General features: G+C 39.7%; 1 protein-coding gene across 2 annotated transcripts in view; it reads left to right on the top strand.

The window, feature by feature from the left end:
- Positions 1 to 19,114, top strand: part of AP3B1 (adaptor related protein complex 3 subunit beta 1) — a 321,148-nt gene extending 302,034 nt beyond the window's left edge. Inside the window, exons 33-36 of one of the 2 annotated variants that reach the window (XM_064596275.1) lie at positions 7,100 to 7,343; positions 10,126 to 10,308; positions 10,823 to 11,172; positions 11,268 to 19,114. The gene's annotated coding sequence lies outside the window, so the exon portion shown is untranslated. Of the gene's footprint in view, positions 1 to 7,099; positions 7,344 to 10,125; positions 10,309 to 10,822 lie in introns of both variants that reach the window. The other variant, XM_064596274.1, reaches the window with a different exon arrangement.
- Positions 19,115 to 24,755: the final 5,641 nt, after the last annotated feature.

Genomic DNA, 24,755 nt, shown 5'->3' with positions numbered 1-24,755 from the left:
CAGAGGAAAGCTAAAGGCCACCAAACCAGGTGGATAAAATGGTACTGCATTTTATGGCTCATTCTTAAATGAAATCTCTTAAATATTGCTAATGAAGCCCGCTCTCCCACACAGCCTTGTCGTGCGCCCTTTCTAGGCTGGTTCAGTTCCATTTCCCTGTCTAGCAATTTGCCCCAGGCCCCTATTAAATGAATTATCACGGCCCCTAAATCATCTCTGCGGGGGTTTCCTCTAATCCCATCAAGACACTTACACTCCCTTTCTTCCCTCCTGGTGACATAATGAATTATTATTTCATGGGGAGCTGTTAAAGAGGCCCCTTTGGAAGAGTGGAATGTGCGCGGGGTGGGGATCTGGGCCGCGAGGAAGCAGGCCGGGTACCAGCGCCCCGGGCGGCTGCCAGGGGCCCAAGGGCGACGGAGCCACGCGGCCACCAACTGCCCTCCCGGCCGCCGGCCCGGGGCTCGCGGCGGGCTGCTCGCGGGCGACGTGCGGAGAGCCCCCCCCCGCGCCCGAGCCGTCCCCCTGCGCCCGCCCGAGAAGGGGCTCCGGGCGCCCAGGAGCGCAGGGCGGAGAGAGTATGAATGTTTTCCCTAACTGGAGGAAGCACTGCACTCACAAACCACTTGCGGAATAGATTAAGCTAATTTATTAAACACAGTTTGCCTCGTGACTGAGCTGAGCTGAGTAATGATTTGCATTTTTTTTCTTTTAAAAAACATTAATAACAGGAAGTCAGGGGCCACGGCGGCCCTAACGGAGGGGCGTTGGCTGCGGAGGGCGCGGGTGGCCGGGTCTGCGGCCAGGCCTGGACTTGGGACGCGAGCGCCGCCGAGCTCTGGGGCCCGGGCCCCCGCCCGCCGCTGGGGGCCGAGCCTGTGCCCGCGCGGTGTGGGGGGGGGGGGGAAGACCCAGAGACCGCGCCCTCCGGGGAGCGAGCCCCGTGGGGTTCGGGCGCTAGCAGGCCAGCAGGCCGGGCTGGGGGTTTTGGTTTTGGGATTTTTTTTTTTGTTTTTAAAGATTTTTATTTATTTATTCATGAGAGACAGAGAGAGAGAGGCAGAGGGAGAAGCAGGCTCCCAAGGAGCAGGGAGCCCGATGCGGGACTCGATCCCAGGACCCTGAGATCATGACCTGAGCCGAAGGCAGACGCTTAACCATCTGAGCCACCCAGGCGCCCTGGTTTTGTTTTTTTATATCTTGTTCCCGAGGAGGCTCAGACCACTGCACACATACCAGTGCTGGACCTTCCTTTGAGAGCGCGGAACGTTAAACACTTTAAAGGGCAAGTCTTGCAGCTGCGACTGTCAACAGTGGTCCGTGCCAACAACCCTCTTTTCATCATAAATATGTTGTCATATCTGTTTACTATCCCGGCATGAAGGTCTTGGGTAATATAACCTACTCAAACACATCATTTAAAAAAGAAAGAAAGAAAGAAAGAAAGAAAGAAAGAAAGAGAGAGAGAGAGAGAGAGAGAGAGAGGGAGGGAGGGAGGGAGGGAGGGAGGAAGGAAGGAAGGAAGGAAGGAAGGAAGGAAGGAAGGAAGGAGAGAGAGAGAGAGAGAAAGAAGGAAAGAAAGAAAGAAAGAAAGAAAGAAAGAAAGAAAGAAAGAAAGAAAGAAAGAAAGAGAGAGGAACAGATAGGAAGGAAGGGAGGGAGGGAGCCCTAGAAGGGAGAAAGGGAGGGAGAGGGGAAGAAAAAACACGATGACCTAATTGTAAAGGAAAAAAATAACAACAAATAACTTACGTATATTTCTCCAAAATGACAAGTGTAGAATGAACTAGTCAAATGCTTATACCACTTTATGACAAATTTTGATTTAAAATTGTCCAATTGATTGGTGTTGACCTTTTTTCGTTATAGTTGACATTCGTTGGGGTTTTTTTTGTAATTGTTGTTTTTAATTTTTTTAAACTTATTTATTTTAATAACCTCTACATCCATGGCGGGGCTCGAACTAACCACCCTGAGATCAAGAGTAGCTTGCTCTTCCAACTGAGCCAGTCAGGCGCCCCCATAGTTGGCTTTTTGAAATAAGGGCTAAATAAGTATATTTGCTTGTACGTGCAGAATCATCCCGATTTGGATGTGGTCTGACGGAGGTATTTTGAGGAAACTCCAAACCCGCCAGCTGCACTCTTGTCAATAACCTGATTTTCCAAAGCGGTGAATGATGCTTGGTAAAGTGGCAGACAAAACAGTGTACATAGTAGTTGTATCTGTGGAAAACTAAGTGTATGTTAAAACTATGTGAAAACACCTGGTGTTTATACGTAGAGTGGAGTTGAAGATCGTAACCAAAGGCTTTCTCACCTACGTGTGTCTAAACGTCCAAGTCTTAAACATCTGAAATCGTTCAGCCAGTGGAGGGATGAGACAATTCTGTGGGTGCAATGCATTGTCTTTTGGACAATAGCATTACCCCCTTGAGACACACTGACCTAGAACATTATTAGTCTTTAAATGCCTTGCATTATTATTTCATAGGGAACAGAACATTTTGCATATGCTGCCAGAATGTTTGCAGGTCCCTTGAAACCCGTTCACAACTCTGGATAGAATCCATGTATTCTGGATTATGAACCCTTGGTCTACAGTGGGAATTGAGAGATGTAGAATCATAGAGTTGGGAAGAACTTTGCCCGGACCCTCGGGGGAAATCCTTTAGTGACAGCTCATCCAAGTTTCTAAAAACTGTATCCCGGTTTTGGTTTCATTTGGGTACTCTGTAGGAGACTCGTTGCCTTCCTTGTTCTTTCTTTCTTTCTTTCTTTTTTTTTTTTTTTTTTGCCTTCCTTGTTCTGAAAGTGGACCTAAAATTACTTTAGCTTTTAGAGCAGCTTTAGGGCGTTGTTCACTTCTACTGAAGTTGTGGACGATAAAAGCCCTCAATCTAGTCCCCTTGTTCTTGCTAAGATGTTTCGCCTCTGTACTTTAGCAGTTAATTTTTTGTATCCAACTGTAGGATATTACATTAATATCTGTTAAATGCTTTCTTGTTGGAGCCGATCCTTCTTTCCAGCCTGTCTAGAGTTCTTGGATACCAATTTTGTTTTTGAATCTATAAGCTTTCCCTTCTAATTTTGTGTGATTTGTAAGTCAAAATATCAGAATTAATTATTACAAAAAGAAAAACAGAGAGAGGCCTCTCTTGCCAATGCTGCACCATTAGTAATAACACCATATAAATGTTAGGTTTTTCTAATGACTGCATTAACAGCTGCATATGTAAGTGTATATATCACCGTGTATTTAGAGCTGAAGAAAGAAGACAGTGGACTTTAAAATGTGTGTGTCTTCGTTTGTTTTCTTTTTTGTTAGGAAAGTTTGACATTAATTTTAAGAATCCCTTAGAAGATTGGTGTTCCCTACTCTCAATGTGGGAATTTTGTTAATCCTAGAAATAATATTATTCCAAATAAAAATAATTTTTAGAAGAAAGAAATTTCCCACATCTGTACCATTCTAACATAGTTGTTTTCATGTTCCATGTTCCCTTCTGTATCTTCTAGTTTTTGTGCCGGTCTTTACATATTGCACGCTGTTTTCCACATGTGTTTTCTAGTTTCCTATTAGAAATGGGTGTTAGCTTGTATTTATTCTTAGGTAAAGTGAGTAAAAACAGGCAACAGAGAGTCTTCAACATAGCTTTACCTAAGTGGGCTGACAAGCTAAAACCTTTGCAGGCCTTTGAAAAATATTATCACTGTAGTAGTGAGGTAGGACTATCAGATTCATTTAGTAGCTCACTTAAAAAAAAAAAAATCCTTATACATGTGCTTAAATCACAAGTGGAAAAGGGTGACCAGTTCTTGAGCTGCTGGCTTGGAAGATCCTGAAGTTGTAATTTAGAGCACTTTGGTCTGTAGCTTTGTTGGTTCTGCTGGAAAGCAGGGCGAGGAGGCTGAGAGAGGTGGTAGAGAGGCCATCTTGATTCATCTCTTGTTTTGGAGGGCATTGGGCCAAGTGTGCTGGGACAGTGGGGGAAATCACCTCCTCATCTGAAGTTCCTTACTTCTCTTTCTCTTCCCATGATGTTACCACCTCTGGACTAGTTGGACCTTTTCTGGGGACCCAGGTGGAGTGTCTACCCTTGGGTATTTGTCCACAGCCTGAGGAAGGCTGAGCTAAAGTTTGATTTACCATTGGTACCTGCTTTTCTGTCCTCTTATGCTGAGTACTATATAGAACATCTTCATTGGAATAATCCTTATCTTTTAGAAAATTGACAGTGATGGTGGCTACCAGTTATTGGGCATCTAGTATATGCCAAACAGTGTATACTTGTATCATTAGGCTTTACAACCATCCTACGAGGTAGGAATCATTATTTCCATTTTAGAGATGAGAAATGCTCAGAGAGGTTAACCAAACACAGGGTGGCCTATTTTCACAGCGCTGGGTTGTTTTACCCTGTAAAAAGTGTCTATTTAAGTGTCTATTTAAGAACATACGAATTTGAGCAACGTAAAATGACATCACAAGATCCCAAGCTTTAGTTCTCATTTAAGAAGACAAGAGAAGGTGAGCAGAGAGATCTGGGGCTTTTCCAAAGCAGGAAGGACAGTGTGACATCTCCCAATGACTTGTCCCTGAACAAAGCACACGGTGTTCTGGGAACAGAGGGCAGACACTTGAAAACTTAGCAAGAGGGAATGATCCCAAAACAATGAAGCCTAAGAGATCAGTTTGGCGTATTTTTAGGATATAAAATGTTGGACTCAAAATACTTAAATTGTAGTACAGAGTCTATCACCAAACCACTGGGTGACTATAATTCAGTTACTGAAGTAAATTCCTCCAGCCTAGGCTGAATAAGTGTTTGCTGAATCAATACATGATGATTCTTTGGAGTAGCTAAGAATTCCTTATAAGCGAGGTATAAGGAAAACCTGATCTTGTTTAGTATATGCAGATGCTTTTTAGCCTTTGAATGGAAACTGGCCAGCCACTTACATTTTCTGATAAGAGAGTGATCCTTGTCAAGCTCAGAGATTATTGGCTTAAAGTACATTCTTTGTAATATCAAGTAGGGTATAGGGACAACCCAGTTCCACAACTGAGGAAATGCTAAGTCTTTAACTGTTCCCTTCTCCTGAAATAAAAATGGTCAGCCAAGGTTGTTAAGGGTGTCCTCATCCTTAAACTGAGTCCCTGCTCTCAGACAGCTCTAAGCTCATGAATGTAAGACTAACAAGGGCCACATTGGTGCTGCGGCCCATAGGGATTCCAAGGATCTTCCCGAAAATCAATCCCAGACTTTATAGCATTACTGAATCTTCTCAGTTCCATATAGCCGTGGCTGCTCTCATTGTCCCAGCGTATAATAGCATCAAAACCCCAGGAAAAATCGGGCTCTGATTCAGCTGATGCTCAGAAACACTCTTGAAGGGAATCCGAGGATCCAAAAATTCTGGCGAGTTAGGTCAGTGTGCTTAGTTCTGCAATCCACATGAAAGTAAAGACTGTGGGTCTGGTCAGATAATCCAGGACCTTTCAATGTCCTGATGATTTATTACCAGAGCAAATAGAAATATTGCAAACCACAGTATCATTTATCATGTAATTACATATCTTTCTGGGAGATAACGTACATGAACACAGAAGCGATGTAGAGCTACACTGTCCTTTGCTCTGGGCCTCAGTTTCCTTGCCTGCAGTGGGAGAGGTTTGGGCAGGATGGTCTCTGGATCTTGAAGGTCTCTGGCAGCCCTAACCTTCAGAAGTCTAGACAGATAGGGTCTTACACAGATGCGTAAGCGGCCTTCTTGAGCTATGGTTTCATTGGTACCACCTCCTATCCATGCTGCGTAGATATTTAGCCTCTCCAAGCCTCAATTTCCTCATCTGTAGAAGTAGAGGAGATGACAGTTCTTCTTTTTTTTTTTTTTTAAGATTTTATTTATTTATTTGACAGAGAGAGACACAGCGAGAGAGGGAACACAAGCAGGGGGAGTGGGAGAGGGAGAAGCAGGCTTCCCATGGAGCAGGGAGCCTGATGCGGGGCTCGATCCCAGGACCCTGGGATCATAACCTGAGCTGAAGGCAGACGCTTAATGACTGAGCCACCCAGGTGCCCCAACAGTTCAACTTCTTAGGGTTATTGCTCTGATTATTAAGGTAACATATGTAGACCTCTGAGAAGGAAATCTCAGAAAGCACCCAACCTATATTAGCTATTACTATTATTATTAGGACATTCCATTGTCATAGTTTATTGTTGTTGTCTCATGTATTTCCCTATTTGTCTCCTATCTCTCCTTGTTTACTTCCACTTTTATTTTTACCATACAAACTATCTTCAAGGGTTAAACTTTAAAGGAACCAGTAACGAAGGGTCAAATTTGAAGTCCAGGAGTGAGAGATCCTAATAATAATTGTAATAGCTAATATAGGTTGGGTGCTTAATAATCCTAGATCTTGCAAGGATTGTAGACAGTTAGCTCCCCTATTTTTGCCACTCAGTATATGCCTATCTTTTGCCCCTATCAAACTTTCTATATGAATACAAACACATGTGTTAAGAGTGTTAATATTGGAGATGTTTAGAGGCACCTGGGTGGCTCAGTCAGTTGAGCATCAGACTCTTTGTTTCGACTCAGGTCATGATCTCATGGGTTGTGGGATCTCATGGGTGTAGGACTCCGGGCTCAGCAGGGAGTCTGCTTGAGATTCTCTCTCTCTGCCCCTCCCCCCACTTGTGTACTCTCTCACACATGCTCTCTCTCTGTAAAATAAATAAATAAATCTTTTAAGAAATATTGTGGAGAAGTTTAGAAACAGATATTTACTTTGAGTATCTTCATTTTCTTATGTGTTAGATCAAGCAGGATTTGGATTTCCTTAAAGACTGTATCTGGAGGAGGACTACTATTTGGATAACGCTTGTGGAATCTTATTTTCTGTGTGATGTATTAGGAAAACATAATATGTCAAGCTTTTTCTTTTTCAGACATGTTTTCTACTTAGGCTACCAGAGGTTGAATAAGCATTCCTGTGAACAAGCTCTTTAAAACATTTATATTTTCTCGTTCCCACGTACCTAAACTTAATTAATGTCATTTGCTTCAAAATATGCCCATTCCATTTCCAGGCTGCTAAGGCAGAGTCAAGTTCAAGTTGCCGTATGTTGAGGACAAGTCGACAACGCTCTTCCCAGTCCAGAGGTGTCCTCCTTGGTCCCTGAGCATTTGAGAAGGCCCACTTGCCCCATTTGCTCTGCAAATCCACTTTGCACCAGCTTCTCTTAGAACCAGGTGTCTTTGAAACAGAAAACCAGGGAGACAGTCATGGGTGCCCGATGTTCTTCACTTTTGTCTTTCAGACCAAAATATCAGGTATTTGATGTAATGTATATATGAGCCATTCTACTGCATGCATAATAGAAAATTCTAGTTAATAGTCTATAGACCCATTCATAAGATGTGTTGTTAATTATTTCTGATACAAATACAAGAAACAAAGCAGAAAAATAGTCCTGCAGAATGAGAGAATCAAGAAAATTTGGCAACAAAATCTCAGAGGCACTCATTATATCATTTTCTTTCCCTGCTTTGCTGCTTCCGTGACAATGGAGTGTTTTTCACCCTTCTACTTTGAGCCTCATTTACCAAAAATGCCCTGGAACTATGTTTTCTCACGCTTTTTCTTCAGTGCTCCTTTCTTCCTTTTGTTTTAGAGAGGGGCTCTAGCCACTGTTTAATGAACATTGTATTTTGTAGATGAAAATAAAGATAATGAGACTTGGAAATTCAATGTGGTTAATATGGGGTGCACCACTCAGGGCCCCTTTAAGACCAACACACTTATTCCTACAGCTGCTGGAAGTGTTGGTTGCTGAGGGCTCCCAGTCAAATTCCTTTCCAGGAATTTTCCCCTGCTTTTAAAAGGGAGTTGCCTTGCCCAAAGTTGCCCAAAAGTTACACTCCCTCCTAGGGTCAGCCTGTATCGGATGACTGGTCGGTGAGGTACAAAGGGAGAAGGACCCTGCAGGACCACCCAGCCCTGAGCTCCCTGTGGGTCAGCTGAGGCCTCTGTGGTGATGGAGTAGCCCCTTCCCTTCTCCTCCCCTCCATTCCTGGTTCCTTTTCTCTCCCATCAGTGGGACTCTAAGAGCACCCTCCAGTAAGCTTCCTGCCAGAAATCTTCATCTCAGAGCCTCTTTCTTGGGGAGGGGGGCTGACCTACAACACTCAGACTAAAAATATAAGAAAGAATATGATGCAGTTTGGAGTGAGAGTCTTAATGCCCCATATCTATTTTTTCCAAGAATGTGACACTCATTGAGTTAAAATAGTTGAAGAACTTCGGGATATCAGTTGCAAAACAGGAAAAGATAGTAAAGGGTATGGAAATGATTGTAATAAATGAGAAATGCATTTTACAACCTTCTTTAAAAAAAAAATAAAACCAAAAACACCAACAATATCACTTTAAATATCAGACTTGTGAAAAATGTAAAATTTTGCCAAAGAAATATTATTATTAAAAATTCTGGGACAAAGAGCAGTGTTAGTACCTTTTTTTTGTATTGTTTTTTGGAAAATGAATTGCCTAGTGTAATAGATGCTTAGTGGTCGAGGCAGTCACCTTACCAATGGTCAATGAGGCTGAGGGTGGGGCACAAAGGAGCTTCCAGAGAGAGCATGGAGGTACCAGTGAGGTGGCTCCATGTGAACAGCTCATTGAGAATGTAATTTCTTTTTTTTTTTAAGAGTTTATTTTTAAGTAATCTCTATCCCCAACATATGGGGCTAGAACTCACAACCCCAAGATCAAGAGCCTTAAGCTCTACGAGCGACTGAGCCAGCATGGTGCTCCAGGACTGTATTTTTTTTAATTATTTTTTTTATCTTTTAAAAGTTTTTATTCAAGTTCTAGTCGGTTAACATATAGTTTAATATTGGTTTCAGGAGAATTTGGCAAATCATCACTTACATATAATGCCCAGTGCTCATGGCAGCAGGTGCCCTCTTTAATACTCATCACCCATCTAGCCCATCCCCCACCCATCTCCCCTGGAACTGTAATTTTTAAAACTTTTTCTTCAAATGATTTACCTTGTAACAACATTCATTGACTGTTTCATTTAACACATAGTTACCACAATGATAATCACAACTGATGTTTATTCAGGCAGAATATATGTAATCAAAATAGGGACTAGCCCTCTTTTTTTTCCTTAAAAACAGAGCTTTACTGAGATTCTTTAAAAATTAATTTATACAAGTTATATCTTAAGATGTTATCAGTACAAATAAAAATCACACAACACAAACGTATATAGAGTAAAAAGTTAAAATCTCCTTCTCAGGGACAACTACTGTTCTCAGTTTGCTTTCAGACCCTCTTCTGTGGTGATATAATTATTCTTGGACATATGCACACATATACGATAGAATGTCTTTCATTTTGCTTTTTCTTGTATTCTTATGTTAATAAGATCATACTATTAGAATGTTTTGTGACTCGCACTTTTTAGTGAACAAGGTTTCATTAATCCTCTTTTTAAAGCTATGTAATTCAAACCACGCTGCACTATTCTCAAGTATTATATTAGAATTAAATTTGATGCTACATTGAACTTAGGTATGTTAGCTATTCTTGGGGATATACTGCTTATCTAAGTGAAATAAATTACTCTTTCTATTACAGATTTTAATTTTTCTCAAGATGCAGAGACTTTCGTTTTTTTCCTTTTCTTTTCAGACTGATTCAGTTGAGTCTGATTCCAAAATTAATTCTTTTAAAAATATCCAAGAAAATTAAATCCAGTTCTATTTCCATTCTCAAAGTGACCTCAATATTCTTTTCCTTGGTATTATCCTGCCTTCACTATGGATGTGTGTTTTAAAGGAAAAAAAAAAAGGATAGGGGAGAAACTAGTTTCAACCACTCAATTTTTGTTTATGTTTGTTCCCAAATCCGAGCGGCCTTTTCCAGCTGCAAAGGTTCTCTCTCCCGCTCTATCACTGGTCTGTAAAGTAAATTGCAAAAAGCTACCAAAGTCTGGCTACATCCTCATAGTGACTGTTTAAACCCATTACTTTCTCTTTTAATCAAATCACTGTTGTGTCAAAATATACGATTCTCGCCATGAATCTCTCTGGCTTGTTACAGGTCACTGGTTGCACCTTGAAAATGTTTGCTCTCCTAAGCGTCTCCTCTCCAGCCTCCAGTTAAATTGCTCCAGACCAAGCCTGATCATTTTTCTATACACATAGAACTCTAATTAATATAAACATAATGGCAAAGAGATCCTGTACTTTACAAAGAGAAGAAGGGAAAATGCCCCGTTGGTAGGTATGTTGAGCATCACTTGGATAATGGCAAAATGGGCATGCATGTAGACAGATATAAGCATTCAAATTATATTAAGAAGAAAAAGCAAACCCTAAAAATTTCTTATTCTTGAATTCCTGAGAGATTTCAGACTTTATTCTTTCCTGTTTTAAGAAATATTTTACATAAATCCGCCAGAGGGCCAGAAAGGGAAATAGTAATTATGCTTAAACAGCCAACACTTCACTAATATAAAATATTTGTACAGACTCTTAAACATGAAGTTAAGTGCCAGAGGCTATTTTCATTGTTTAATGCATTAAGTAAATAAAAATGTATCTAAGATGTGGACACACAATTAGTTTTGAGTTATTTATCCTGGAGTTTGTATGGTTTAGAAAAACTCCATCTTCTTGGCTGCAGCTGTCCTAATGCATTTAACTTCAGCCATCAGCTATGATTAAACACCTGCTGTTGTGGGGAAACAAAGCACACTAATCCAATATGTATTTCTGACATCTTAAATATCACCCAGTCCCCTGACATCAGGCACAGCTTTTCAGCGGGATGGAATTCCAGAGCATATTTTTCTAATTTATGGATGGACAATAAATCAAAATTAAGCCGTGGGCAATGAAATATACATCAGTGTGGAATGAACTGACTGCAAACGAGGACCCTGCACAACCGAGGGAAAGGATATATTAATGGAATCCTAAGCTGCAAACACTGAAGTGAAAATTAAGGAAGTTTATTCTGCATTTTGTCCCTATAAAACCAAAAGGCAAAGACAGAAAATGAAGTTTTCCTTTTTCCATGCACAGTACTGGAGGAGCACATTTAAATAAAAAAAAAAAAAAGTCATTGCTTTTAAATGCTTTCCATGTGGGTGAAAAATCTCCATTGCTGTTTTTGTTATTTTCAGTAATTAAGAAGGGTTTGAAGTGCTTAATTTATTTTCGGTTTTGCTTTTCTGGAAGAGTGAACAAAGGCCATTGTTGACAGTCTTCAGTTTCTCCTGGGAAAGGTTGGGAGAAAGAAGGACATTCTTCCCTCCCAGGTGGACGCCATTGGGCTGAGAGCTGTCCAGTGCTGAACGAATCTTCCTTGTACCGACCTCCAACTGTCCCGGCACCTGGAGACAGAGGCAACCTTAGAGTTTCATTCTCATCAGAGATGCTCAGGCACCCCAAGTACAGGGCCACCCCTTGGCCTTGCCCACCTCACTCTGGCCGCTCCCAAATCTGGTCCAAGGTCATGTTGGAGCTGCTCGCTTGGCTTATCCTTCTTACCGTTGCCATAGGCCAGCACCAAACATCTTTAACAGAGCCTGCCAGGGTAACCATCATATTTACCAGGGATAAGGTTTTGTGTTTATGTGCATGTCGGGGTTCTTAACTAACATTATCTCTTGAATCCTCACAGCATCTCTGTTAATGGGGATATGTGGCAAATATTTAGATAGAGACAGGGATACAGAACCATAATGAAATTGAGAGCTTTGTCTTGGGCTGCATGACAAATGGTGGACCTGTGGAAAGGGAACTTGCCGACCGGTTTCCAGTTCTAGATCTCACTTAGACAGCAAATTTCCTCTCTCCAGCGAAAAGGAGTTTTTTCAGATTATTCTTCCAAAGGCACTCACACCTTATAGCACAATTATTTCTGTAGAATCATCTGTGACTGTTTTCCTGACTTGTATTTATTTATGAACTGCTGTTTCTATAAACTCATGTTACTGAGAATGTTTTAAATTATTAAAATTAATCTTAAAATAAATCATGTAATTTAGGAATTAATGTTTCATGTATCTCAGAAAGAAACCAGTATGTTCTGTGGCCCCCAAACTTATATTTTGAAAATTCTAAATGGAATAATATTTGGGTGATGTTTTAAAACGTATATCCTTTGGGTTAATTACTGGGGCTGAGATACTTGGCTGCTATGAAACTTAAAAATGAAGGGTATGTCTCCTCCACCATTATAGTTTTCCTTTTTGCATCGACTCCTCTTCCTTCTTCAAATCCTCAATACTATTGCTTATAGAAAATATGCCATAAGCCTGCCAGGAGATCTTTTGTACAAAAATATAACAGCATTTTGCAACTTACCTGTTTCTGAGGAAAATCTTTGTTCTTTGAGGAAATAGTTTTAAAAGGCCTCTTTTTCATTTTATGATCACAATATTACATAGTAATGTTGGTGATCGTAATAATAATGGCTGAGATGAGTTGATGGTCCTGTTCTGGAAGCCTTAGGTAAATCAGCTCAAGCAGTCCTCATAAGCAGCCTGTCGGGTCGGTACTGTTGTCACCCTTCTTGACAGCTGAGGACATGAGCCTAAAGCAATCAGTCTCTCACCAGAGATCACACAGTGATGGATGAAGGAGAGAAATAAACTCCAGCAGTTGGTCTGAAGAGCCTGCCCTTTCAGTACATCATTATTCTACAAAATGCTCTTACATAAAGGAAAGCTTGGGCCTTTATATATTTTAACTTTTAAACTTCACGGGTTAGCTTAACCTATCTCCTCTAGATGCAGTGTTACTCTATAAATCACTGATGGGAATGACTGGTTGTTCATAATCACTGTCACATAAATGATTATAAGTAGAATTATAATATTAAAAAATGAATTCCTCAAGATCCAGATAGTTCTCTAGCCTCATTTTTACCTCAAGGAGTCTATGTTTAAAAATTCTATCTACTAGGGAGGGGGGGGCGCCTGAGTGGCTCAGATGGTTAAGTGTCTGCCTTCGACTCAGGTCATCATGTCGGGGTCCTGGGATGGAGCCCTGTGTCAGCCAACCTGTGCAGCCGGGAGTCTGCTTCTCTCTCCTCACTCTTACTCTGTCTCTCAAATAAATAAATAAAATCTTTTAAAAAATTCTAGCTACTGGGGTGCCTGGGTGGCTCAGTTAGCTAAGGGTCTGCCTTTGGCTCAGGTCATGATCCCAGGGTCCTGAGATCAAGCCCCGCATCAGGTTCCCTGCTCAGTGGGGAGCTTGCTTCTCCCTCTCTCTCTGCCCCCACCCCCCCCCTTGTGAGTGCGTGTTCTCTCTCTCTCAAATAAATAAAATCTTTTAAAAAAAATTCTAGCTACTGTATCAGTAAATATGGACAAAGACATAGGGTTGCTGACAAAGGATTGGGGATTTCAACTGTATGAATGAATGAGTTTAAAACAAGTTATTTTGGCCATACTTAGTTAAATAAAGCATACAGGTTAGTTCATGATAGTCTTTTAAACTCTTATCAGAAACTTGCCATTACAGCAGAAGAGTTCATTAAGATTTAAAAATATGTATACTGATGAACAATAATACACAGTAACAGTATCACATTAATTATTATAGTGGCAACATTTGTAAAAAAAATAAAACAAAACAAAATCTTTTATTACTAATTTTTACCAAAAGTATATCCCATATTTTCAAAATTCATAAATTCAACCAATTTTTACTGATGGCCTACCAGGATGTACAGGCATTGTGCTAGGCTCTAAGGATTCAGTGCAAAAAAGATAGATATGATCTCCGTTGTGGAGTTTATCTTCTAGATGTGGAGAACCCTGTTCTTGATCATTGTAAAAATATATTATGAGAAAAGTTGAAGAGCATTAAAAATGAAGAATTGCTCCTGACTTAAAGGTGTTTTTTTTTTTTTAAGATTTTATTTATTTATTTGTCAGAGAGAGAGAGCACGCAAGGGAGAGAGAGAGAGCACAAGCAGGGGGAGCGGCAGGCAGAGGGAGAAGCAGGCTCCCTGCTGAGAAAGGAGCCCGACGTGGGACTCAGTCCTAGGACGCTGAGATCATGACCTCAGCAGAAGGCAGACGCCTAGCTGAGCCACCCAGGCGTCCCTAAATAAGAGTTTTCTTTTGATACTAAAATCTGCATAACATTTCCTAGAAATACAGTCTTAAGTTCTTTGATATCGCTTTTTCTAGATGACAGCTTCTTCATTTCCTGTCTGAAGATTCCTAGGTCCTACTCATTTTTTATAGTTTCCTGCTAAGGATTCTTCTGGAGGATGGTTGGTCCATCTGTTACTCTAGATCTGTTTTCCCTTACTCTGTCTCTTAGCTGAGACTCTCATCAAACTCAACACTTAGATTATATTTCCTTTTTATTATTGAGGTGAAGCTGACATAATATAAAATTAACCATTTTAAAGTGAGCAATTCAGTGTCATTTAGTACAATTACACTGTTGTACAATCACTACCTCTCTCGTTCCAAAACATTTTCATTTCCCCAAAAGAAAACCAACATCCATTAAGCAGTTACTCCCCTTTCCACATATTCCCAGCCCCTGGTAACCACCAATCTGGTTTCTGTCTCTATGGATTGACCTATTCTGGATATTTCATATAATTGTAATCATAAAATATGTGACCTTTAGTGTCTGGCTCCTTTTATTTAGCATAATGTTATTTAGGTTCTTCCATGGTGTAGCATCAGTATTTCATTCCTTTTGCGGCTGAATAATATTCTATTGTATGCACATGCCACAATTTGTTTACCCATTCATCCACTGATGGACACTTGTGTTGTTTCTACCTTTTGGCTATTATGAATACTGCTTTTATGAACATTCAGGTATAAGTATTTGTTTGAGTTATCTGTTTTCAATTCTTTTGGGTTTTGGATAAATTTATTTTGGATAAACTTAGATTTAAAGAAAAGCTACAAACATAATACAGAGAGTTCCCATCATCCCCTTTCCCCAACAGTAACATCTTGCATACTCAAGGTACATTTGCCAAAACTAAGAAACCAACATTAGTACAATATTATTTATAAACTCCAGGCTGTATTTGGATTTCACTAGCTTTTCCACTAATGTCCCTTTTTCATTCCAGGATCCCTTCCAGGATTCCACATTGTGTTAAGTGATCATGTCTCCTTAGTTTCCTCTGGTATATAACAGTCTCTCAGTCTTCTGTTGTTTTTCAACCTTGAGAGTTTTGAAGGGTACTGGTTAGATATTTTGTAGAATGTCCTTCGGTTTGGGTTTGTCTGATGTTTTTATCATGATTAGACTGGAGTTTGGAGACAGGATGTCATAGAGGAGAAATTTCCATCACATCATATCAGGAAATACATGCTATCACCATGACTAACACTGGAGATATTAACCTCAATCACTTGGCTGAGGTGGTGTTTGCCAGACCTCTGTAAAGTCCCTCCCCGACACTTTCCATACTCTATTCTTTGGAAACAAGTCACTAAGTCCAGCCCACACTCCTAGGGAGGAGTATCTATATAAACTATTTGGAATTCTTCTGTAAGGAAATTTGTCTCTCCCATTTACTTATTTATTCAGTCATTTATTTATGCCAATCTGGGTTCATAGATATTTATCTTATAGTTAATATCCTTTTGAGGTCTTGTCACCAATACCTGTAAGAAAAGTGAGAAATGCAGAGTGAGTGCAGTTTAGAGTGCTTTGAAGGCAAGAAGATCTTGGGCTTGATATGGAATATATCATTCACAGAACAAGATATACAATTCTCACAGCATGGGAGGTTTGAAGATGATATTTACTGAGTAGGGATAGAATACATTTTGGTGTTAGCTTTTTATTGGAGGCTAAATCTAAACTTTTTAGAGGGCTTGTTTGATCAGGGCCTAGGTTTTCCAATTCCTTGTTCCATGCTCCTATATTATTTATTGCCATCAAATCTTTGTATGTGGTCGTATTTGTAGCTATTAATATACTTGTGAATAAATAAAGTGGTTCCACATAAAATATCCCCACTTGACTTACACTGACATTCTAAAAAAAAAGTACTTGTGTTTTCTGGAGTGTCTCTTACCCAGGATTTAGAACCATGGGGTTTAGATATGGAGATACCTTGACCAGGTAGTACCACTTAGTCCTGCTATTGATGAGGACATGGAACCCTGTGGCCTTAGAGGCTCTCTCTAGATCATGGATGATCATTGGCCAAGCTACAAGTTACAGATGGACAGATAGCCATGAAAAAAAAAACAAACATGAAAGCTTGTCTTGGGTTATGCAATAAGCTAATGGTGGAACCGAGGGAAATAACCATATTGGCTAATTCTCTGCCCTGTATCAAAATTATTTTTAGTGTTTGATTAATGTTTATGTTCCTGATTCCTTTTTCTCTATTTTTTTTTAAGATTTTTTATTTATTTGACAGAGAGAGACACAGCGAGAGAGGGAACACAAGCAGGGGGAGTGGGAGAGGGAGAAGCGGGCTTCCTGCGGAGCAGGGAGTCCAATGCGGGGCTCGATCCCAGGACCCTGGGACCATGACCTGAGCCGAAGGCAGTTGCTTAACAATTGAGCCACCCAGGTGCCCTCTGCTATTTTCATTGAAGAATTATACTACCATTATTATTTTCAAAACTTAAGATGCCTAGTATAACATGAAGTTATTCACTGCTGACAAATCAGTATATGCATATACCATATGGTCCTGTAATTCCACTACTGGGTATTTACCCAAAGAATACAAAAACACTAATTGAAAAACATATGCACCCCTATGATTATTGCAACATTGTTTACAATAGCCAATATATGGAAGCAACCCAAGTGTCCATTGATTGATGAATGGATAAAGAAGTGGTATACACATACACATTCACACACACACACAGTGGAATATTACTCAGCCATAGAAAAGAATGAAATCTTGCCATCTGCAACAACATGGATGGATCTAAGAGTATACTGTTAAGTGAAATAATTCAGTCAGAGAAAGACAAATACCAAATGATTTCACTCATATGTGGAATTTAAGGAACAAAGAAAAAAAGAGACAAACCATAAAAACAGACTCTTAACTATAGAGAACAAACTGTTGCTTACTAGAGGGCAGGTGGGTAGAGGGAATGGGTGAAATAGGTGAAGGGCATTAAGAGTACATTCATCTTGATGAGCACTGAGTAATGTATAGAATTGTTGAATCGCTATATTGTACACCTAAAACTAATATAACACTGTATGTTAAGTATACTGGAATTTAAAAAAATATTGATGACATAAAGGAAGGAATAGAAATAAGAAAAGAGCAAGACAGCATGAAAATAGAAAAGAACAATTTGAAAAAATTTGAACTTTTAGTAATGAAAAATGTAACTTTTAAAATTATATACTCAGTGAACAGGCTATATAGCAGATTAGATAAGCTGAAAAGACATTAGTGAACTGAAAATTTATCTGGAATGCAGCATGAAGAGATAAAAAAATGGATAATATTTTTAAAGACTTAAAGACATGGAGTTTAGAAAAGTAAAAAATGTATCTAATAGGATTTTCCTAAGGAGACAATAAAGCAACTGGGGAAGAGACAATATTTGAGGGGCTAATGGACATAATTTTACAGAATTAATAAAAGAAATAAATCTTGAGATTAAAGAGGTACAATACATCTCAAACAGGAGGTGTAAAAAACATGTTTGCATCTAAACACATTGTAATAAAACTGCAAAATACCAAAGGCAAAAAGAAAAATCTTCAATGCATTCAGAGGACAAAAAGAGAGGTAATCTAAAAAGAAACTACATTTTGACTGTCACTGACTTCTTTGCAACAACAATAAGACCCATGAGACAATGAATAATCTTCAAAGTGCCAAGAGAAACTAATTGCCATCAAGAGCTGTGTATACAGTTAAATTATCGTAGAAGAGGGAGGGAAAAATGAAAATGTGTTCAAGTGAACACAGATCCTCAGCGAAAGATGAAATTGAATTCAGGAAGAACTGAGAGGAAGGACAGAATGGGAAGCAGAGAAATATCTGAGTGAGTCTAAAAAAGAATTGACATAAAACAACAACAGTAATTTATTGGGGATATAAAAATATGATGAATCTAAAATATTGGAAATAAGTATATGGAAGGCAGGAGGGGATTGTTCAGAGTCAAAATGTTCTAAGTTCCTTGATTTGTTTAGGAGGCAGAGTAGACATTAATTAACTAGATTCTGTTAACTACGCACGTCAGTTTTTTTAAGAATAACAACTAAAGGGGCACCTGGGTGGCTCAGTTGTTAAGCACTAAGCGTCTTCCTTAGTCTCAGGTCATGATCCTGGGGTCCTGGGATTGAGCCCCGCATCCCAGAACCAGATTGCAGTAATGGAATAAAGATCTCCCTGGACTGTCAGAAGACCAGAATTTTAGTCGCAGAGTAGATTTCTGTGTTTTATTTTGTTTCGATGTGCTTGTTTTTGTTTTCTAACTTTTTGGCCTTTCATAAGTCACTTCATCTTCCTGAGACTGTTTTGTCTCTGGGATATACTCACTAGAGTTTTCATGTGCTTTATAATTTGTTTTCTTAACTTAGGTAAAATTCCTATAACACAAAATTTTCAAGTGATCAATTCAGTGGTATTTTGTACTTTAACAATGTTGTGCAACCACCACCTCTGTGTAGACCCAAAACATTTTAATCTCTCCCAAAGAAAACCCACACCCATTAAACAGCTGCTCTCTATTCCCACCCCCCCTCAGCAACTTGCAATCACAAATCTGTTTTTTGTTTGTTTGTTTGTTTGTTTATATGGTTTGACCTATTCTGGATATTTAATATAAATGGAATCATTGCAATATGTGTCCTTTTATGTTTGACTTCTTTCACTTAGCAGAATGTTTTCTAGGTCCGTCCACAATGTGGCATGTATCAATACTTCATCCCTTTTGACATCAGAATAATATTCCATTGCCTGCATATATCACATTTTGTTTATCTCTTCATCCGTTGATGGTCATTAGGATTATTCCACTGTGAACAGTGCTGCTATGAGCAAGTATTTGAGTACCTGTTTTCCTAATTTATTATTTTTAAATGTACCATCCCATTTGGTTTTCAAATTGGGTTGAAAAGAGTTAAGTATATTACTGAAAACAAGCTCAAAGTGGCTTGCTCAAGGTTCGTAGGTAGTAACGTGCCCAGGAACTCAAAGCTTCTGAAGTCTAGGGCCCTGTCCAGTTTTACCACCACAGGCTCAGCTGTCTTGAGAGTTAAAAAGGAGAAGGGGTGTAGAAATAATCAGTGGGCTGTGAAGCTCTCTGTGTGTAACTTGGTGCCGGGACTTGATATTCAATATGCCAGTTGATGCTGCAGGAACGGTTGCCCACTCAGGAGGTCAGTGCGTGCTGTCTCCCGTATGACCAGAGAGATATTTTCGAATTGCAAAAGGTATAACAGAGTGGTTGGACACCAGCAAAGGAGTTTGACAAGGCTGTCACATCTGTTCAATATTTCTGCTGAAATAATCATGGGTATTGCTGTTGATGGTTACCATAGTGGTATTAAGGTTGGCAGAAGGAGATGATGTCATCTTGAGCGTGCTGATGACATCCTGGCTGCTGAGTCTGTGGTTTCTGTCCTAAGAAAGCCAGTGCCTTCGACGAGGGATGATTTAGACGCTCATAATGGCAGCTGAAAAGCAGAATATTTTAGTGGCAGTGCAAACTGGGAGTGAATAAGAAAAGCAAGTGAAGGGTTATGCTACCCGTAGTTTATGGTAAGTAGTGAGAGCCATGGCCCCCTCTGGCTTGTGAAAGAGAAACCTTGTCAGCATTCATGAGGATGAGGTCTGGAGCATAAAATGTCTGCCGGGGAGGCAGTCCGCTTCACATTATCTCACCCCGGGTCCTTTCTCGGTTCTCATTTAGTCCTGGCGTCTGATTAGTATGAAATAGCTGTGAGCAGAGCCTCAATTTACAGACTTTTACCAAAAGAAGAGATGAAGATCAACACAGAGATGCGGCTACTGTCAAGCTGAGTTAAACCCAGAGTGATGACGACAATATCTTCGTGAAGGAGAAGAATGACAGCAGACTGAAAGAAAGCATCATCTGTTTCCAGAATCCCGGAACATTTCCTTCTGAAATAACTCATTCTGTGTGTCTTGATTTCCTGACAAGTAAATCTTGAAGAACAGAACGGGCATTTATCAGGGCAAACACTAGTATGGGGGTCTCTGGAAGGATTTGTGACAGGGTTTGTAAAAACTGTTTTTTGAAGAATTCATTGCTATGTGAGGGTTCTTAGAATCTTCTTTGAAAATCAAAACCAAAATATATCTCTAGACCACATATATTTTTATGATTATGAAAATAACACATATGCATTGTGGAAAACTGACTGAAATATGGAAAAGAGGAAAAAGTCATGCACATTTTTATACTCAAATAATCAGTGAACATTTCGCCATTTCTTCTTCCAATATTTAATCTATCTATATTTATTCTTCATATAATTAGGATCCTACTTTATGTTTAATTGGTTTCCTGATTTTCAAAAATTAACTTATCTGCACATATATTTCTGGCTTCTTCTCTGTATCCAAGGGTCGTACTAGGGGTTGGGTTTCCTATAGAATAGCTAAATATTTTCAGTTAGAGCAGAGGAAAATCAAAGTCTAAAATTATCTATCCTTTCTAGACAGAAAATTACTCAGATTTGAGCAACTCACTCTTTCAGATGTAGTTCAAAGCTGCTGATTCTCTGAATACTCAGCATGGAGGTGAGCCTGTGCCAAATTTTAGATTTCTTTTTGTTTTTCTTTTTAAAAAAGATTTTATTTATTTATTTGACACAGAGAGAGAGAGAGAGTGCATAAGCAGGGGGAGCTGCAGAGGGAGAGGGAGAAGCAGGCTTCCTACTGAGCAGGGAGCCCTATGTGGGCTCCATCCCAGGACCCCAGGATCATGACCTGAGCTGAAGGCAGACACTTAACCACTGAGCCACCCCGGTGCCCCCAAATTTCAGATTTCTTTGGAAACTTTAATCTGAAAACCTGTTTCTGCTTTGTAAATTTATACGTAAAGTTGCCATGGGAAGACACAACGTGACTATTCTTATAGTATGTGATGGAAACCTAAGGCCCAGGGTGGGTTGGGTTGTGGGGCAAAAAAACCAAACTAGCCTTAGGCTATGGTAGATCTACAAGTTACTCTGGAATGCCCTTTCCCTTTCTTTCTGCTTGTCCAGTCCCTACTCTCACTTCCAAGACCAATTTGAACCCCATCTCCTCCTGTAAAGGCTTTTCCAGGCAATCTCCCTTTTTCTCAAGTCATATTTTACTGACAATTTAGACCTCACAATCTGGCCCTTTGATCATGGACCGGCTCAAGGTACTTCACAACCCTTAGCGATTCCCATGTGCAGTTAGTAAGCCCTATGGTAGGCTACAGTTTGCCACACATTCTTCTTCCATCGAGAGTTGGGGTTGATGTCCTCTCCGCTTGAATTAGGTGGGCTCTGCAACTCCAGGACCAAGATGAGGATGGGCCAGTTTCCAAGTCCAGGCTTTAAGAAACTGGCAGCCTCTACCTCCTATCTCTTGGAACCTTTTCTAAGGAAAACCAGATACTGTGTAAGAAGTTTGACTTTCCCAAGACTACCTTGTGTGGAAACAGAGTGATGCTTTTCAGCCCCCAGCTTCCACCCATTTCAGTGCAAGTGCCAATCATTCCAATGAAGGCACCATATTGGACATTCTAGCCCCAGCATATGCCACATGGAGAAGAAGGGAAGTCCCAGACATATGGATGTAGTTGAGCTGTCTCACCCATATTCAGACTTTTTTTCTCTTTTTTCCATGATTTTTTTACATTTATTTTTTCAATTTTAATTCTAATATAGTTAACATATGGTAGTATATTGTTTCAGGTGTATAATATAATGATTCAACAATTCTACACATTATTCAGTGCTCATGATTAAGTGTACTCTTAATGCCCTTCACCTATTTCACCCATTCCCTCTACCCACCTCCCCTCTAGTAAGCAACAGTTTGTTCTCTATAGTTAAGAGTCTGTTTTTTGGGTTTGTCTCTTTTTTTCTTTGTTCCTTAAATTCCACATATGAGTGAAATCATACGGTATTTGTCTTTCTCTGACTGAATTATTTCACTTAACAGTATACTCTTAGATCCATCCATGTTGTTGCAGATGGCAAGATTTTATTCTTTTCTATGGCCGAGTAATATTCCACTGTGTGTGTGTGTGTGTGTATATATATATATATATATATATATATACACCACTTCTTTATCCATTCATCAATCAATGGACACTTGGGTTGCTTCCATATATTGGCTATTGTAAATAATGTTGCAATAATCATAGGGGTGCATATATGTTTTTCAATTCGTGTTTTTGTATTCTTCGGACAAATACCCAGTAGTGAAATTACAGGACCATATGGTAGTTCTATTTTTAATTTTTTGAGAAACCTCCATACTATTTTCCATAGTGGCTACAGGAGTTTGCATTCCCACCAGCAGTGCACAAGGGTTCCTTGTTCCCCACATTCCTGCCAATACTTGTTGTTTCTTGTGTTTTTGATTTTGGCCCTTCTGACAGGTGTGAGGTGATATCTCATCATGGTTTTGATTTGCACTTCCCTGATGATGAGTGATGTTGAGCATCTTTTCATGTGTCGGTTGGTCATCTGGATGTCTTCTCTGGAGAAATGTCTGTTCGTGTCTTCTGCCCCTTTTTTGTTTAAGATTTTTTATTTTTAAGTAATCTCTATACCCAATGTGGGGCTTGAACTTACAACCCTGAGATCAAGAGTCACATGCTGTACTGACTGAGCCAGCCAGGCATCTCTCTTCTGCCCATTTTTAAATTGGATCATTTGTTTGTATGTGTGTGTTGAGTTGTATAAGTTCTTTACATATTTTGAATACTAATTCTTTATCAGATATGTCATTTGCAAATATCTTCTCCCATTTGGCAGGTTGCCTTTTAGTTTTGTTGACTGTTTCCTTTGCTGTGCAAAAGCTTTTTTTTTTCAGAATTTTTAAAAAATTTTTATTTAAATTCAATTAGGCAACATATAGTACACCATTAGTTTTTCGTGTGTGTTCATTAGTTGTATAGAAGCTTTCATTTTGATGTAGTCCCAACAGTTTATTTTTGCTTTTGTTTCCCTTGCCTCAGGAGACATATCTAGAAAAATGTCGCTATGGCCTTGGCCAATGGCAGAGAAATCACTGCCTGTGTTCTCTTCTAGGATTTTTATGGTTTCAGGTCTCACATTTAGGCTCGTAATCCATTTTGAGTTTATTTTTGTGTATGGTATAAAAAAGTGGTCCAGTTTCATTCTTTTGCATGTAGCTGTCCCGTTTTCCCAACACCATTTGTTGAAGACACTGTCTTTTTCCCATTGCATAATCTCACCCCCTTGTTGAAGATCAATTGGCCCTATAATTGTGGGTTTATTTCTGGGCTCTTGATTCTGCATATTGATCTGTATGTCTATTTTTGTGCAAGTACCATACTATTTTGATTACTACAGCTTTGTAGTATATCTTGAAATCTGGGTTTGTGACACCTCCAGTTTTGTTCCTTTTCAAGATTGTTTTGGCTGTTTGAGGTCTTTTGTGGTTCCATACCCCATTTTCAGACATTTAAGCCACCCAGCTGAGGTGAGTCCTGACCCATAAAATCATGAGATAGAATAATATTGTCTTTGTATATCACAGGATTTTGTGGTAGTCTATTATGCAGTAATAGATAACCACAACAGGTTTCTTAGAGTCAGGGGCTGGACCTTTGATCAGTGCTTCTCAAGCTTTGCTGTGCATTTCATATCACCTAAGAATCTTGTTAAAATGCACATTTTGCCTCATTAGGTCTGAGATAGTGCCTGAGATTCTGCGTTTCTAACAAGCTCCCAGGTGAGGACAATCCTGCTACTCTACCACTCATACTTTGAGTAGAAAAGTGTACGGAGGAGCAAAGTGTACCAGTCAGGGCATATTTGAGGTGCATTTGTACTATTTTTCAAAGGGATTTCATTTCTGGATTGAGTAGTTGAATAGCTTAGTAAGTTGAAAAGCATCTGCCATAAGACACTTGGCTTATTGCAGTTTCTCAGTGTGGTCTCTGCATTCATATCACCCGCAGAGTCAGAATGGGAAGAGCAAGAATCACCATATTGAACAAGATCTCCAGATGATTTGTAAGCACTTTCAAATTTGAGAACTGGTAAACTACAGAAAGGACTGAATTAAGAGAAGAACTGGGTTTTAGTTCTGACATTGGGCCCTAATTGATGGCAAGCAGAGCACCTCATATTTCTGGGTTTCAATTTCTGCATCTATAACATGGGGGACAGATTGCTGAACTAGAATGTTTTCTGTGTCTGATGTAGCGTGTATCCTACAATTCTTATGCCAGGCTAACTCAACCTCTCCCTCTCTTGTCCTCTCTGTATGTAGAAGCTTGGAAAGCACGCACTTTGCCCCAAAGAGTGTGGCTGTCTACAGTATTATCATCTTTTTTTTTTTTTTAAGTAGGCTCCACACCCAGCGCAGAGCCCAACATGGGGCCTGAACTCACAACTGAGTTCAAGACCCTAGCTGAGATCAAGAGTCAGACGCCTAACCGACTGAGCCACCCAGGCGCCCCTACAGAATTGTCATCTCTGCCATTGTCTCTCTCTGTTGTCACAGAGCAATAGGTGTGATTA

Source organism: Mirounga angustirostris, unplaced genomic scaffold (genome assembly GCF_029215605.1).
Source record: "Mirounga angustirostris isolate CCGP_5_RB_7025 unplaced genomic scaffold, mMirAng1.0.hap1 SCAF_7, whole genome shotgun sequence".
Classification (NCBI taxonomy): Eukaryota; Metazoa; Chordata; class Mammalia; order Carnivora; family Phocidae; genus Mirounga; species Mirounga angustirostris.
This window is presented reverse-complemented; position numbering and strand designations above follow the sequence as displayed.